The following is an 18,316-nucleotide window of genomic DNA, read 5'->3' as shown; positions in this document are numbered from 1 at the left end:
CATGGCAGTTAGAAGTGCCTTGGCAGAACAGCGTGAAAACGCTTATGCTTAAGTTGCATATCTTCTGGCGATAGTGAGGAGATTCATTTCCCAGAGCTGCCGTCATTCCCATTTCATTTAACATGATCCAGAAGAACCAACAGTTCCAAGGCATCCCGCACCTCTGCCCCTTCCCACACTGACTCACCCTGCAGTCAGCAGTTCTGCCCTTTCTCCACCTACAGAAGGAGGACAACACTTACCTCATTCAAACCTACCCAAAGGTGGGTTAGTTAATGCCCATACATAGCTCTAAACCCAAGAGTGTTTACCATGTGGTAGTTGCTAATTACTAATGCAATTAGCACATTAAAGCTGCGCAGCTGCATGGCACTGCTCCGCCTAAGTGACCGACCTTGCACCTTGCCTCTCCTCTATGCCCATGGGAGCCAGGGCTACCTTCCTCTTCCAACCGGTCCAATCAAAAAAAAAAAAAAAGAAAAAAGAAGAAGGCCATCATATTTATCTGCCATTTCACGTTGTTAATCTCCTTAGAGAGGGACACAATGTACACACACTCCTGCACTGCAACATAAACACAAGGTGGTAAAAGCTCGGCTGTGCAGCATTCCAGGGAGTTACTGCTCTGGTATGCACGCATGTACAATGGGCACTCTGTGCCGGCCTCCACCCACAGCCGATTAACCTCTCTCGCTGCTGGTGGAAAAGAGCAGGCCTCTCACACAGAGCATCTAGGTCGGCAGGCAGGCCACCGGGCCGTGCCCGCCGCGCCAAGCGGCCAAGGAGGCTGCAAGCAAAGCAATCGCAGCTATCGCAGCCGGCAGGACAAACGGTTGCGGGTGCAGGGCTAGGATTGGGACCTGACCACAAAAGGGATCTGAAATAAAGCTCGCGACTCGGGAAGGTTCCTTCATGTTCCTTCACAGCTAATAAAACCCAGGCTCCTGCCCAAAGTCTGGTCCTGGGTCTCAGACCTGCACTTTTGGTCATAACCCAAACAGTTTGGGTGTGCACCTCCAGGTTGGCAGAGACAAGGAACGGATGAATAAAGTCATCCTGTCACACCAGTGTCAGATGGGTTCCCACTAACTCCAGCTTAAAACCCTACTTAAAAATATTGGCCTCACATTATGTTAAGAGTCCGCAAACGATGATATCAACAGACCTGCAGGTAGCAACAAATAACACCACTCTCAAATGCTATACAGAATTAAATGGGTCATTGTTTTAGGTATCTCCTTACTCTCCCTTCAGGGTTAATAGTTAAATGACTTGGGTGCAGGGACATTATACTCGTCTTTCTTGTTTGGGCAGGCTACATGTGCGTTGACTAATTAGGAAACCTCACTGCAGGCTTCTGAGCAAGTAACCCCATCGGTGTGTTCCCGCGCTCTCCTCCTCTCCTCAGCTCGGGGCATGCTGCACTTGTGGGAACTGCTCCCAGTCTGGAAGCAACAGGCAGCACAAGACACGCTAACGGCCGATCCCACCACAAGGGCTCTCTCAATGGGAGCTGTGTTTCTCCGCTTGCAGCCACAATACCTTTTTGTTAGTGCCTCCCCCTCCACCACCCCCCCTCAAAGATACAGGGGTCTGCGCTTTGCAACTGGACAAAAAAAAAAAAAAAAAAAAACTTGGGAGAAAAAAGCAAGAGGTAGAACCTGTGAAAGTAGCACAGGCGGCAATAAGCCCCCAAAACAACCCTGGCTCAAATCACTGGGAATGCTTCTGCCCTGGTTCAACTGCTATCTCTTGCTATCTCTTGGGCTTCTCTCTGTTTCTCATGTTCATGTGCCTCTGTCTTCCAGGCCACCATTTGGACTGCAAGGAGAAGGCTAAGAGAAGGCAATAAACACTTTTCCTCTAGCTGTTCTTCTGCCTTAACTGGCAATGTGCAGACCTGCAAATCTAGCGAGGAAGTTTATTTTCCAAGAGACTTCTAGCTCTGTTTTAAAAACCCAAGAGACTGGGCTTGTCTAGACGTTTAAGTGGTTACCCAAACTGACCTTCCATGCCTCTGAGGCTCAGAGCATCAAGTCCCCTTCAATAAGCAACTACAGATGCATTTTACCATCCGAATTAAGCTCCCAGAGGAAAGTGTTACCACTAGCAGGCTTCCTGCAGTCAAGTTAAATTTGAGAAGGATAATTCACAGGTGAATGACAACAAATTTCACAGAAGTTGGCATTAGCTCTTAATTAGGGAGAGATTCACGCTTCCTCTGATAAGTACTGAGAAATAATCAAATGCCTGCGTGCTCAGCCTTGCTATGGTTGTTCATGTGTCTCTTATCAGCACCTCTGGGCACCTCAGACACACTTCTAGAGGCAAAGACCTGAGGTCCAAGACCTCCCTTTGGGTCAAACTAGATGTCTGACGTAATGGGCTCCAAATACACTTCCTTGTCCTGCCTCAGGCAACCACGCATTTGCAAGTATTCAAATGCCAGGACTGTAAACTGCTTAAACTGAAAATTTGCTAAGGACAAAAACAAGGCTAAGACGCCACGGCCTTATTGGAAGCAGTGGGGGGAAAAAAATCTGTGTACTTTGAGTTCTTCATGGAATGGAAGAAAGTGGACATAACACTTGGCACGGCTTTTGCCCTACGCATAGTAACGATCACATTAGTAATAAGCAAACAAAAAATGCATAGGCACTGCTGAATAAACACCTAAAAGCAAGCCAGGTTCAGCAGCCCAGCACTTGTGTTGCTACTCTGACTGCTTTGCTCAAGCACAGGGAGCACCAGCAGAGAGCACAGAGCAATTTTACAAGATGCGACCCAAATCCCACAGTACACTAATCTCAGGCATGACTAGCTACTAAGACTGCTTTCTTTTTATCCATTTAGTCCAAAATACCTTAAAACGAAAGAACACTACTATTAATGGGGTTCAAATAATGGGAAACTGAGGCACAGATCAGCGCTTGTCCCACCAAAAGTGAAATGAAGCCCACATCTCCTGAGCCCGTATCTATCAGATAGCATTTGGACCTCACATTCTCCTATGTGCCATACAGTTGTTAAGAAATCCCTAATCCCTGAAAAATATCAGAAATCCTGGAAGCCTCTTTACACTCCATCTTTCTAAACCCATTCGCCACAAAGCGCTGGAGACTATACAGCAATATTTAATTATGACGTATCACCTTTCACTCCAAAGAATCCGGGGTTGCCTCCTCAATTACATACGCTACCACTGAAATGCAGCTGCCTCTGGGGCACAGGCCAACGGACAACCCACACTACACCCGAGGGAAAGTTTTGGTCAGAAACCTGTTTTTATGAGAAGTGTCAGTGAAATTTCAGAATCCATCACGGGACGCACACACAAAAAAGAAAAACTCAATAGCCTGGCATACAGCAAGCTGCACTGAACTCAGTTAACCCACGTTAGCAATAGAAAAGACAACAACCCACATTTCATTACTGCTTTCAAAAGTCTAGGAGTTTCAAGTGCAGTGCTTTCACCACGTAGTAAGAACAAGTCTGATGAGGATCAGCAATAAGTGTGTGATCATACTTTTATCGAATTGACCAGAGTGCACAAAATGGAGGTTAGACCTTCTTTCACGGCAGCTTAAAGGCAGTTCCAGAGGATAGGTAAAAACTCAGTGATTCATACAGTCAGAGTGCTGCAGACAGATGATACCTGATGGGGTATAAAGCCTGCTGGGATAAAATTATGCCATTGTATTTTTCTGAGCAAATTTCAACCAGCAGAATGAGTTTATACTGGATCAGTATCACGCACCAGCAGCGCATTTAATCTGCTGCTCGGTGCCCTAGAGCTAGATTTATTGTTGTCTTTGAACCATAGCCTTAGCTACTTCCTGCGGCCACGATATTCTGCAAGAACAACCCTGCATTGGCAGGGAGCTGGAAGAATGACTGTGACAGCTATTTTCCATCCATGCTACAGATCCCATAGGAAACACCCTCTCCTTTTCACCTGCCTTACGTCAATTGTGAGAGAAACAAGGCAGAAAGAGTTCCCCTTCAAGCAAACCAAATGAACATCAACTCTTAATAAAGAATCAGAGATGACCTGGTGATTTCAAATAGCCCGACCGGACAGGAACCTGAGCAACCTGCTCTAGCTGACCCTGCTGAGCGGGGTGGTCGGACTCAACGATCTCCAGAGGTCCCTGCCAACCTCAGCCATTCTCTGATTCTGTGATGTATCTTTTGGCCTTTATCTCCAGTGCTGGGCAAACTGGACTCTCTATTGCACTGCAATTTTAAACACATTGCAAAGATATCTGTATACAAGATATATGTGGATCCGGGCACATTTAAAATATAAGTGGATACACACCAGGTACAATATCAGCTCCTCAACTGATACGTGTAATTGCCAGAGGAATGACCATAACTTAATGCCTATAATCCACAGATTATCTGTACAAATAAATAATTAAGATGTGATTCATTAATACAGTGAGTTACATGCACAGGGGGTTACATAGAGGAAGGCTTGTTCCCCCTTCTGTGCCATTCCCCTGCATCTGAGACTGCCTCTGAAAATGCCCTTGGTCCAGTCCTTCCACCTCTGCACCTGATTTTGTGTGGGTTATGGAAGGATTTTCTCTGAAGGAAAGGGACACAGTTTATCTCAAGTGTGGTCTATCTGCATGAAAATAAAGAGCAAGGACTAATGACAGTCATCAGCCTGGTCCAGAAACAACAGCAAAACCGTAATCTCCACTCATTTCCACCGCATTGCCCTGAATCTAAGTGCTATCAGCCCTCTGCACCTGTCAGCATGACCAAGTAAGCTGACTGATGGGTCTGCCTCGGCATGACCAAGCTCGGCAAAGGCAGCCAGGAAAAGCCACGCTGGAGGGAAAAAAGACAAGATAACCCAAAGATCTCTCACAGCCAGATGAGGCTGCAAGCATCTCCCCCCCACCCAAGATAAAGAGACAAAAATAAATGAAAGCCCAAGCATATTCCTAACTACGGAGGCATGTAAGTGTGCACACTACACACGTGTGTATCTGTCTTCTCAACACAGAGACATTAAGAGTAGATTATGGAATCATATTCGACTCCATAATTAGGTTTGAGACTCCATAATTAGATCAGATAGTCACCTTTCTATGTAAGTAACTAACTATTGTACAGCACGGAAGGGAGGGCCAACTGAATGATTAAACAACTGACACAGCCATAAATCACAAGGCCCATAAAAGCAATACTGCCCAAGGTACAGCTGTGGCAACAGCCAGCATAGCAAAGTACCTGTCTGAGGTAGGAGGAGAGATGCCCATCAGGTTGCCCAAGGACTTTTACAAGCTCCCATCTGAGAACGGTACCAAGGATTTATAAATCTACTCACTCACAATCTAAACCAGCTCTGGGTGTAGGGGGAAGAGAGTTTGACCATCAGACCAGTAAACACGTCTCTGAAGGACAGATCTCATCCATATTGTACCCTCAGAGACAAATGCTGCTGTCTGACTTGATGCACCTCTAGAGCAAGAAATAGTGTTTGATCCCAGTGATGTCAAGAGATGGCATGTCATTTTTACCTATCATCCCTGCGAAGATGAGGCCTCTGGGACACTAGAAACCAGAATGAGATGCAAACTGTACTCCACTCATTGCAATACAAAGAGCCAAGCCAGGAGATATGACTACATCAGGTCAACAAAAGGTTGCCGAGCTCCCAGATCAAGCGTCACCTCTCGATGCTCAAGCATGATGTACTCCAAGGTGACTCCTGGGATGATCTAGGAGAACACCCTGAACTCTGCTGGGTGTAGCAGTGTGTACCACTACAGGGAAGAAACTTATTCCATTAACAACAGCTATAAAACTCTTTGGGGAAAGTGTCAACATGCACAAGACTTGAAATGCTTACTCCATTCTACCCAGCTGTTACCAAGTGCACCATCCTGGAGGTAGCGAAGGCCACTCCAAGCTACAAATGGAAAATTTTATGGGTATTTAGGGAAAGGATATTGGCACAGAGACCAGCCACAGAAAGCAAAACCCTGCACAATTCCATCATCTGTGTTACCAAACTTTCCTAGATTGACTCTGCCCTTGGAAAGCTGCCATCAGACACAGTAGCCTCCTTCTAACACCATCGTGGTAGGGCAGTAATCTCTCCTCCCTCTGATCAAACATTTCCCTCTGTGCCCTGAAACGTGTGGAAAATGATTTCTCTATATAAATCATTAACGAGAGCCTTGTTTTTATTTACTGCTGCTACCACGGGACTCCTCTTTCCTCCTCTTCTTTTTTTTTCTCCTCCATTATTTCATTTTCGCTTGCACAAGTGCCAAAGACACCAGCTTTCCCTCCCTTCAGGAAAAGCAAAGAAATAAATAAAATAAAACAACACATCTGATAGGGAATGCACCAGGTCTTGGCTCAGCATCCATTCCTCAGAGCCGTAAGTGATGGCACAAGAAGGACCAAAAAGGCTTCAGTCCAGGATCTATCCTGTGCCCAGTCTGCAGGCTGTACAAACAACACATCCTATGTTACCCAATTCTGCATGCTTCAAATGAGGCTAGGAATAAGGAAGGCTGGATTTTGTCCATGAATGCTTGCACCGTGTGTTAGTATGATGAGTAAGCAGTAGTATCGTGCTTGGTGCTGCATAATGTACTGAGGAATCCCTACCCCCAAGGGGGGACTGTGAGAAAACAGGGTGTACAAGAAACGGCATACAAGAAGGAGAGCAATAATTTGGGGTATATAGATGAGAGCACTGAGTGCTTCCTTTGCCTTGCAGAATGTATCAGTCCCTAGGCTTTACGGAAGAAGAGGATGTTTAGTTCACTGGAATGAGAAATCCACATCTGTCTTGATTTGAGGAGGCAAATAGGACCAAGAACATCGGATTCAGGACTTGAATAGTAGTAAGACCATGATTTCAGGTTGGCATTTCCCCATGAACTATTTCTGCTCTGCCAGCCCAATACATGCACCCATATTCATCTGGAAGGAATGAAGACCAAATTTTCGCATGCTTAGTATCTTCATGGATAGCTAAAGATTACTAGTGAAATCCTGACCTCAGTTATTCCCTTGTAATGCCACTGACTTCAGGGGAGGATTTAAAGGTCAGGATGGGGGTAGAATTTGGGGGAATCCAAGATCATGGGTGTCTCCCTCTCTCCGCTGATGACATATGGGTCATCGCTGTGCTCCTAATCTGAGTTCTTCACTGAGGCCCTGGCCGCAGCAAGGCAGATCTTGGCCTGTGGGCTCAGATGGTTAAAGCGACCCCCGAACCGAAACATCCGTACTGCTACACTCCCTATTGGAGATGGCTACATGTTTGAATCAGGTCCCAGTCCCTAATTAGGGCCGTGCTGCAGCTTATTATTATTTTAATTATTACTCACCCTATTTTTGTCAGAAGCTTTCTTTTAGGGCCCTGAGAAGTCTGGTAACTGAGCTAAAGCTGAAGAAAATCAATGAAGTGGCCTGAAAGCCACAAACACTTAAAATGCAGTGTGTTTTAAGAGCAGAGGTGTCTTTGATTCTGCTAAAAGGATGGAGGAGCAGGACCACCTCACACGACACAGAACTGGGGTCTAATGTAAACCAACACCCACAGCAGATGACACTTAAGACACTTATCCAGCCGAATTTGTAGGGAGAGCGCCTCTCTGTGTAAGTCAGCCGACTGAAAGATCTTGATTGGCTTCAGGATGCTTACAAGGCCATTTTCAAACTGTCGCAGCTTCAGAAACCATGACCTCCAGCTTTTTTCTCCCCCTAACACACCAGCAGAAGACAGAGGCCCTCAACAAGCCCTATGTTTATATCCATTTATCAGCTCAAAGTCCAGCAGGTTAGACTGTTGCCCTGTCTAAAAGCATGTGGTTAGAATAATTTAAAAGGGAAAAGTCTCTCCTCTTCTTCCCCCACCCTCACTTCTTCTGAATAAATTTAAAGAAAGAGAAACAACTGACAGCTGGAGGGAATTTACTCAACCTTTCAGGAAGAAAATTGCCATCAAGCAAAGAAAAAGCATGACATTTTTCAGCCCATTAGGTGAGGGTTTATGGAAGTTACAAGGATGTGAATATATGGGTTAACATTTTAAACTGTTTTGCAACCTTAGGAATAACGGGCATGTGTAATAACTCTGCCCGGATGCCTGTTATAATATTTTGCATGTATACAATCCTGCTCAAACACTTACTAAACTCCCTTACTTAAGCTTCACATCTCTGATCCCTTCTGAAAAAAGGACTAAAGAATTCAACAGAGAATTATTCCCCTGTATAGAAGTCTATTGAATCCCCACTATAGCACTCCATAGGAAGGTTTTAGAGAGAGAAAAAAAAAGCGAAAGGAAAGGAAGGAAGAAAAAAGAAAGTACAGGAAGGATTTCCTTGTCTAGCAAACTAATGGGATTTCAGAGGAGTTTCTGTGGAACCCCACTACATTCTCCCAGGCCAAAAATTTAGCAAGACTCAACAAGAGGTGGGTATGTCACAGCATTCATTCTAGACCACTGGGACGCCAGCTCTGGAAACACACAGGGAAATAAGATGAACATCCAAGCCTTCGAAATCACATCAGTAGCATATTCAGAGCATGCGCATTGATATGGAGGAAAGACATGCCTTGCAGCTTGACCTCTGGTTTGTGTAGCATCATTTTCTCCCTTCCATCTTAAAACCAAGCTCCCCATCTGCTAAAATACTGAGCCAGAAACAGAATGATTCATTGCATGCATATATATCTCTCAGTTATAAAGGTTAAGGCTAACAAAAATTTCAAAGTAACATAAAACCTCAGGCTTCCGATCCTTAACCCATCTCTAATTTTGAGGTATTTAAGTGAGTACTGGATTACCCCATGCTTGCCTACCACACATTTTTCTGAACAGTTTTGTCGAGCATTATTACAGGAGATACCGCACGAGCGCAGAGGAAACTTTGCTCTCACCCACCGCCACAGTCATGCTTAGCTGTACGGGACTATATAACAGTTCTTACAGCCCCTGCTTGCTGAGGAAACAGGAACTCACTAGTTCAGAGAAAGTGAAAAGCTAACGAAGAGTCACTCCCGCGCAGGGAGCAGCTTTTAGACAAAATCACAGCACCCCACTCTGCCAGGTCGTTGCACCCCAACGCACCCCAGACCCCAGGGTGGAGCCTTTGGGCTATGCAAGAGTGAAGCTGACCCTGGGAACTGCGAGCAACAACCTGACTGAATCTCCCAGGGACTTCTCCTACATTTTCCTGTTTTGTCACCTGTGCTTCAGCTCCACCACTCTTCCCCATCTGAAACTGGCAGGATCATCATCACAGGCTGGCAACAGCACACGTATTTGGTGGCCAGACAGCCTGAAGAAGATCACAGAGATACAGAGACCCGAAACCTTGCAAAGTTCCCCAGCTAGGCTGGAAGTGAACCAGAGCTGCAAAGATCTAAATCAAGTCTGGATCAAATCCTCTCAGTCTTTGAGGTGTTTGAGGGCCAGGGTTTTGATTTGGCCTTTTGGAAAAAGGTCTGACTAATCTGAGGACTTCTAGGCATCTTCAGGAAAAGACAACGAGAGCCTAAATGAATCATATCACAAGATTGTTTTTCGTATCAACTGCCCCACAGCTTACCGTAAAAGTAAATCACTTCGTTTGGACAATCTGTGCTATGAAGTAAATCCAACTCCAAAAGGGAAAAATAGCCCTTAACTTTCTTCCCTCTCAAGAGCTGACAAACAAAAATTACCACCCTCACATTCCCCAAATCGGGAAGACATGCTGCGTTATTCTCTGACTGCTTTTATTCAATTAAAGTAATGATTTTGCCTTCCTCTTTTGCCCCCACCTCTACGTCTCCCTCTCCTTGCTCTCTCCACAACCAATTAAACGTGAATGCAGAATCCAGATGCCTGCTGGGAACTTGCTGGTTCACAGCATCCAGTAGCTGTCCAAGCAGGTCTGAAAACACAACAAACTTTCGAAGTCATGTCAAATGAAACCTTCACATTGGGAAGAGGGCGAAACCAGCTCCAAGGCTCTGAGTGCATCTTAGAAGCAACCGTGCTAATAATGTGCCCTTGCAACCTGATTTCATGTCTGTATCAAAAAGCAGAGCAGGCCCAACCTGGAAAGTTTGGAACTATTTTCAGATCTAACAGGTCCCCCGGGCTAAAAGCTAGAGTGGAGGGGGTTTAAAGCCCATCTTTAATCAAGATGACAATTTCCTAAAAGGATGAGTCATTTTATTTCCTCAACTTTAATAATGGGGAAGGAAACTTTTTTCCTTCAAGTCAGAAAGAGCGAAAGTAATGAGAACTGAACCTCTACTAGCAGCAAAACCATCCCAGCAGAAACCACAAGCCCTGCAACAAAACACTGGGAACGTTCTAAACATCTCCACAAAGTCTCGCCTTTCTCGCTAGGCTCTGGACTAACTCTAAACTTTGGAAGGCTGCTCTCCTGGAAGTGCCCAGACTTCCCAGCAATGACCCAACTGAAGCGAGATTTTGCAGTGGGCTTCATCTGACCACCTTTTTGTGCACAGAGAGATTTGCTGCCGCTCTCCCCCTGTGCAATGCACGCCTAATTGTGGCACGTGCATGCTCAAAACTCAGAGCGTCTGCGTATTATTGCAAGCAAAAACGACACGCCGAATTTTCAGAAGACGGTCTAAATCTCATTCAATGGGCCCTACTGCCCCATGAAGCATGGCGCACATTTGGGCAGTTATTAAAGCTGCTCCCCAGCGTCCTCACAGACCCACAGATCACTCCGGAGATGGGCAGTTAACGGGGAGCAAGAAAGACCGCCTAGGCGTACGGTTAAACAAATCGGTCATCAATTCACTGGGCGAGTGAATTCACAGCAATCGGTTGGATTCCAGGACTGTTTTTACGTGGTTCATTAGACAATAGCCTTTCTTGCTACTAGTTGGGTCAAGAGTCAAAATTGCTGTGTAATTGCAAGTCTCCAAGCACAAGGCGAGAGTTTTTCAGTCCTGGAGGGTGTTGTCCAAAGGGGAAAGAAAACAGAAGGGAAAGATTATGTATGAGCAATTGAGCCCTACTGAGAGGGCAAAAAAAGTCACTGAAACTGGGATTAGCCAAATCTTGTAATGGAAAACAAGAGTCCTGTTGGTAAGCTGGCACTTACACCTAAGAGATGTGTGTGCAGGGGAAATGGAGCTCAAAGGACAGGTCAAAACGGCCCAGAAGAGGAGATTAAGCAGCATTTGAAGCCAAAAAATGATGTTTAGACATTTTCAAGCATTAAACTTCTTGAGTTAATTAAGCACGTGGCAAGAGCAGTTATTAAAAAAGAATTGTTCCCAACTTAATCAAAGCACATTATTGGAAAAGATACTGAGAAACCTCAGTAGAGAAACCCAGTAAATATCAAGTCAAGCTAAATAGCTCAGTTATGATTATTATTAATAATAAATCATGGCCACTGTTTCTTTTGTTTGCCAACAACTAGCATAGTTTATGGCTCTGCAAAAACCTAACACACCATTTTATTACATTTCAGAGAGTGCATCCTCCTAAAATGATAATGTGTTAATAATCTATGCTGGGCTTTTTGGCAGGAACCAAAGAGCTCAAACAACTTGAAATAACATCAGCAAAAAATTATTTATTCCCCATCCCTAGTTGCAGAGAAAACAGAGGTTTTCTTGGCTCAGTTACTTCTCAATAGATTTCTGGTTTCAATTAAAACTTTGAGTCTGAGAAGTTAAAAAAAAAAAAAAAAGCCAAAGCCAATAAGGGATGGAAGTCTCCATTCACTGCGTGTTTCTCCTTTTTTTTTCCCCCTCTGCTTTTACATAACCATTCCAAGCTAAGAGCAGAGATTAAAGTACAACTACGTTGTTTGGAGGGTTTCTCTCCTTTTAGTTAAAAAGCAAATGGACAAAAAGATAAGTTTCTCCCTCCAGTGGAAGTAGCTGCTAACTGGGGCACTAACCTAACTGAAGGCTGAGGAAACAGAGAGAGGTGCGAGCGAAGCAGCCGCTTGCACATTTTCCCTGATAGGCTTTTTTTCCCCCCCCTTGTCTATAATAAAAGGTCCTAGACACTTGTTTCTCCAGGTCCGTAGTGTCGTTTCCTAACGTTAGACGGATGATCGCAACACGACCATAGCCTGCACCGAGTTAGTTCTGGCTGCAGGCGCTGTCGAATCGATAATTGTTACCATTCGGGTCCATAATATTAAACACAGGATTGGATTTGCCAGCAGTTCTTTACCCCTGAAATCCTCCTGTCAATACGAAAGGGATCAAATTACTCTCCCTGACAGCAGAGGACTAGCCGGCTCAGCGGTTCCCGGGCCGAGAACATCCTTTGCAGTTTGACAGATGGACATATAAGGCAACGCGGCGGTTCCCCCCCGGCCCGGCCCGGCCCGGTCCGACCTGCCCCCGGGCTTCATGGCAGAGCCACCGAGGCAGAGCCGGCTTTCGCATGTCGCCTACTCCTCCCAGTGCCCGGCTCGGGTTACCGAGCCGCCGCGGCACCCCGCGCCCGGCTCCCCGCCGCATCGCCCCGCCGCCCCCCGCCGCAGGGGCCGCCCCGGCCGCGGCGCTGCCCGGCGGCTCCGCGGCGCCCCGACGGGGCGGGCGGCGAGCTGCCCTCGGCGCCCCACGGCAGGCGTGAGATTATCAGCGCCGTTTATTGGAAGCGGAAACGAATCGGAAATCCTTCTCTCAACTGCCTTTTTAGACACATAAATACACACGCACACACGCACACACACACACACACACACGCGCGCGCCCGGGGGCCCGGGCGACGCAGCGCGGTGTCCCGGCGGGGAGCGCCCGGTGCCCGGCGCCGTGCGCGCACACACACACGTATATACACACACACATGCACACACACATATATGCACACACATATATATGCACACGCACACACACATCTATGCACACGCACACGTCTGTGCACACACACACACGCACGCACCGGCGGCCCCCAGCGGGAGGGGGCAGCCGCCCCGCCGGAGGTACCTGATTTCCCACCGCCCGCCGAGGAAGCCTGGCCCCATCTCGGCGGCGCCGGGCAGGGCAGGGGTGTGCACGCGTGTGCACGCGTGTGCGTGTGTGTGTGCACGGGTGTGCACGGCGAGGAGGTGGGCAGGCAGCCTTGCGCCGGGGCTGGAGTTGACAATAGCCGCCCGCAGCTGCAGGCTGCGCTTTACGCGAGTCCCACCTCGGCCCCCCCCCCCCCCAAACACACACACACACACACACACACACACACACACACACACACACACGGCCATCTGCAAACCGCCCAAAGCTAAACTCCACTTCTACCTGGCTTGCTTTCCGGCGGGGGGGGGGGGGGGGGAGGCGATGCTGGGGCCGGCTAATCCCGGTTTTATTAATCCTGATTATTAACGCGCTCTCCTCCCGCAACCAGCAGCCGGGGAGGTGGGGGGGGGGTCCCGCATTGCTAATTACAGCCCCCTCCCCGCCCCCGGAGGCACTTATTTGCCGGGTGAAGCGCTGCTTTTCGGGACTGCGTGTCCTTTTCAATGTCAAAACAGGCGCGGGGCCGCGGCGGCGCCCCGGGGAAGCGCCGCTGCCCCCCGCGCCCAGCGCCGAGCACCCACCGCCGCGGCCCCGCGGACACCGCCCCCCCCCGCACACGCCCCCCCCCTAAGGTTGCACTGCTGCTCTCTAGCTCCACTTAACCTGCAATTTGCGGAGGGGGGGGGGATCCCCCCCTTTTACACACACAGATCTGCCACCTACCCCCGTCGGGGAAAACAGATACACACTAGCGGGGGCGGGGGGGGGATATTATGCAAACTCCTAAAAAAATGCAACCCCTTCCCTGCAGCACGGTCTTGCCCCCCCCCCCCCCGCAGACCTCCCCCCCCGCACACACACCACCAGCAGCCACAAAGCATGGGGAGGGAAGGGGTCGGAGGGGCATCGGGGGCATCGCAGGCGTTGCACCGCGGAGCAACCCCCCCTCCAAATAAATAAAGCCCTTTCCGCGCCATTGCAAAGTCACAACGCGAAAAAAAGGAGACGACATTAACTTTTGCATGCACAGGGGGGAAAAGGAAGGGAGGGGGGGTAGGGAAAAAGAGGGGGGTAAGACCCTCCTGCAACCCGGATCATCCAGACAGACCTTTCCTCGATGGCTCAGGGTTTTTTTTTGTTGTTTTCCAATTTTTTTTTTTTTTTTACTAACCCATATCCCCAAAACGGCGGCGGGGGCTTCTTAGCAGCTTCCTCCTCTTCTTCTTTCTTCCTCCTCCTCCTCCTCCTCCTCCTTCCCTCGGCTTTTCCACCCCTTCTTGCCTCTTCTCTTTTAGATCCCGGTTCCGATCCCTCGCCACAGCCCCCAAAGGTGCTTTTGCTCGTGTTGCGGCAAACCCATGGCGGTGTTCATCTGTCAGATCGGGGGAGCGCACGGCCGCGCCGCGCACGCAGAGCCGAGGGGGAGGAGGGCGGGGGGAGGAGGGAAGGCACCCGGGGAGAGGGAGATGGACGGGCCGGAGAGAGAGAGAGAGAGGGATGGGGAGATAGCGAGATAAATGATAGAGCGAGAAATAGAGCGAGGGAGAGCGAGAAGGGGGGAAAATGGCGTCTTGGAAGCCGGAATCCCGGAGTAAATCAAATTAACACGCAACACCCAGAGCAGTCCCGGCTAATTTTAGCAGGAGCCAAAATAAAATGAAAAGGAAAAGGGGGGGGGGGGAGGAGAAGGGGGGGTAAAAGAAAGGAGGAGGGGGGAGGACAAAAAAAAGGGGGGAGAGCAAAAAAAAAAAAAGAGGGAAAAAATCAATGCACTGGATAAAATCCTGGGTTTGGAATCGATGGAGCTTGTCTCTGTCTCTCTGGCTTGCTCGCTTTTCCTTTTCTGTGCCTTCTTTTTTTTTTTTTTTAAGAAGAGGGGCTTTTTTTTTTTTTTTTTTTTGCTTTTTGTTTGTTGCTGGTGGTTGTTTGGGGGCCTTCGGAGGGCGGGAAGGGGAGGAGAGGGGGGAGAAGAAGCGTTTCTGCTTTTCCCGGCGAGGAGTTAAAAAAAAAGAAAAGAAAGAAAGAAAGAGGGGGGAGAAGGAAAAAAAAAAAAAAAAAAAGCCACACCACCCCGCGACGAGGAAAGCGCTGCCTCGGCGGCGGCGGCGAGGAAACCGGCCCCTTTATTCCGCCTCTGGCCTCCGCAGCGGGCAGGGGGCGGCCGGAGCGCGGCCGCGGGGCTGCGGCCGCCCGCGCCCCCTCCGCGCCGCTGCGCGCCCGGCTGCGCGCAGGGAGCAGCAGGGCAGGAGGCGGCGAAACCGCGCTCTCCCGCCGGCCCCGGGGTCGCTGCTGCCCCCCGACGCACACGCGCGGCCCCGGGGGGCCCCGGGGGGCTGGTTGTTATTATTATTAATATTATTTTTTTCTCCCCGCTGGATTTCGCTTTTCTCCGGCTTTTTATTTCGCCTTTCGGGGCGGCGGTTTGTTTATAAGCAGAGCCGATGGCCGCGGCTCTCGCTTGTCCCCCCCCCCCCCCCCCCCCGGGTTATCTCTCGCTCCCGGCGTCCTGCAGCACTAGTACGGGAGGGGGGGATAAATAAATGGCAATGATCAAGCACGCGCACACACACACACACACACACACACACACACACACACACACCCGCGCACACTCGGTGTGGCTGCAGTGCTCAGCCCTGGGTTAATGTACTCAACAGTGCCACTACCTGACACAACAGCAGCAGTGATGGGGGCAGGGGAGCAGAGGCAGTGAGGGGCTCGCATTAGTTGTGTTCCTCCCAGCCCACGCTCCTTCTCCTGGCCCAGACAGTCTGGCCCACTTGCCCCCCACAACCCCCCCCCGTCTTGCCCCTGCAAGGGGTTCGCGCGACACTCGGGGGATGTCCAAGGGGTTCGTGCTCGGACCCGAGGTGAGGAACCCCAACATGCAGCCCACGTGCCGCTCTGGGCCGGGGAACGGGATGGCGGGAGCTGTGCACACCAAGCCCTGCGGGGTTTTGCTCCTTCCGAACAGTACCGTTTGGGTTGTGTTCACCCGCAGGAGTAAATCATTGGCTTGGCAGAGTAATCGCGCGGGTGATGGTGAAGGTCCCCCCAAAAGGAGAAGATTGTGAGATGGACCCGTAAAAGTGTCCTTACAGGTGGAGGTAACCCAGGGAGGGAGTTCAGACCCCTGATGCAAGGACAACCTGGCCTGACTCCCGCCAGCCACAAAGGCCTATTTATACGCCATAAATGTGCAGCAAGGGTGTTCGCCCGTGACACAAGTGCTCAACATCCAGCACGCCCGTAACCAGCCATCGGTGGCCTGGACTCCTTGGGGCAACATGTGCCATCGGCCCCCGCTGTGCTTTCGCCTGCTTTTGGGGAAAAACTCCCCGATCAGAATCACGCCAAGCTGTTTTTTTCCCTTTGCATCCCTCCGTATGAGTCACCCCTGCCATGATGCCTGCAAAACCCAGACTAATGAGTTTGGGCAGAGAGGCAGCAAGCTGTGCCTGTCCTTCTTCCCTTATGTTCCTCTCCTCCCTCGGCTCTCTGCTAATAGCAGAAAACAAATAGGCAAATCGATAAATTACACACACACACACACACAAATATGGCTGACAGATCAACCCTACCTCCATCCCAAACAAACACACCATCCAGAAACTTTCGCGTCGGAAATGTCACGCTGGAAATGTTGACGTTTCTGATTGAAACCAAACAAGAATTGTCATTTCGAATCAGCGCTTTGACATAGGATGTGCGCTTGTTTGTTTAAATTAAATCGCCCAACTGGAGCTACAGTTTGTCGCTTTATATCTGAATGAAACAAAAAAGAAGTGGTTTCAGTGTTTCTTGGCAGAATTGATAGTGACGTTCTCCTGTGAAGAAGTTTGGGGGTTGAAAACCTTCGGCAAGTAAAGCTGCATCGAAAAGCTCCATTGACCATTGTCTTCCTCCTTGTAATAAGCTGACACATGGGTGTGAAATAGTTTGACTCATCAGGTTAACACAAAATCAAACTTCGGAACAAAATATTTCAACACATACACACAAAAAATCAGTTTTGATTTTGCTTTGTTAGAAAATAGTTTAGTTCACTTTTAACAAGTTTCTGATAAAAAAGTGTTTCTTGGGCCTCTGCTGTTTTTATCTTTTTTTCCCTTTTCTTTGCTTCTAGGGAGTTTATATATGCATATGCATTTGCATATACACACATATATATATATGTATCTAAGCAGCCACACTTAAATAATTTCAAACTGAGAAGTTCAATTTGGGAGGCAACTGAGATACTGACTTCTTTCTTGCTAGTTTACTTTGAAAACATTGGAGTAGCTAAAATAATAAAAAAAAAAGTGCTTCAAAATTCTTAAATGAGATTTTTGTTTGACCAAAATTTGTTTTCAGATGTTGCTTCTGTATAACTTGCAAACACCAAAATAATCGCATCTAACTACCTGTAGGCCTCAAACCCTGAAAAAAACTGTCAGGCTGAACTTTATTAACAGGAAAAGATGCAGTCCTTTCGGTGGCGACCATATACAACCAATGTGCATAACTCATTATGGATCGGGGTCACCTTAACAGATTTATTACCTATAGTTTTGTCTTCTGGATGTAGAGCACTTTATTTTTTAAAACTCTCCTCCTTCTGACTCTGCTGTGCATCAGGGAGTTAGTATAACTTGAGTGGATAAACTGCAGAAGGAAATTTCCCTTTCTTTGTTCTTTGCACTTAAAAAATACCATGGCATTCATAAAGTTGATTTGGTTTCTGCAATGGACCTGAGATGCGTTTCCTATTTGTGTCTAACAATCTGTACGTAACCTTGACTGCATGAGATAGGCAGATGTTTTATAATGAAGGCCATGAGCCTGTTATTTTTATATAAATAGCATATTGAGTTAAATATGTATAAGTCTTTCTAGGTTCAAGGCATGAATTAATGTTATGCAGAATTATTGAGCGATTTGTAAGTTAATATGAAAGAAAAAAAGGTATCTTGCAAGGCCCCTGGTCAAACACTGATAACATTTTGTATGAATCAAAAAAATACAAACAAACTTTTAAAAACAACCATTTACAATTATTTCGAATTGCTTTAATCAGGCCATTTAGCTTACTTATTTTATCTTCTCATATCTCTAGGAGACTTCTGAGCTTTGCATATATGAGAAACTCCTAGGCATCCAATGCAATTCATTGGATCCCCCTGCAGTGTAAGCCATGAGAAATTGTATTCCCAGGTAGCTGAAAGTAGGAGAAGTCCTCCCATTTTTTTGTTCAAGAATTTGAAATTCGACTGTTGAGCAGTTGGTCCAAAAATAGAAACAGAAGTGATTTCCAAAGTTGCCCTTCCATTTTGCGAAG

At 47.8% G+C, this 18,316-nt stretch overlaps 1 protein-coding gene across 5 annotated transcripts in view; it reads right to left on the bottom strand.

The window, feature by feature from the left end:
• Window positions 1-15,261, bottom strand: part of LOC112994466 (SET-binding protein) — a 263,221-nt gene extending 247,960 nt beyond the window's left edge. For 2 of the 5 annotated variants that reach the window (XM_064500827.1, XM_064500828.1), the window contains exon 1: window positions 14,168-15,261. The gene's annotated coding sequence lies outside the window, so the exon portion shown is untranslated. Of the gene's footprint in view, window positions 1-394; window positions 452-12,969; window positions 12,994-14,167 lie in introns of those variants that run through there. The other 3 variants (XM_064500825.1, XM_064500826.1, XM_026118830.2) reach the window with 3 other exon arrangements.
• Window positions 15,262-18,316: the final 3,055 nt, after the last annotated feature.

The sequence above is a fragment of the Dromaius novaehollandiae genome, chromosome W (assembly GCF_036370855.1).
Source record: "Dromaius novaehollandiae isolate bDroNov1 chromosome W, bDroNov1.hap1, whole genome shotgun sequence".
NCBI classification, from domain to species: Eukaryota; Metazoa; Chordata; class Aves; order Casuariiformes; family Dromaiidae; genus Dromaius; species Dromaius novaehollandiae.
Note: the sequence above shows the minus strand (reverse complement) of the source record. Positions and strands in the feature narration are given on the sequence as shown.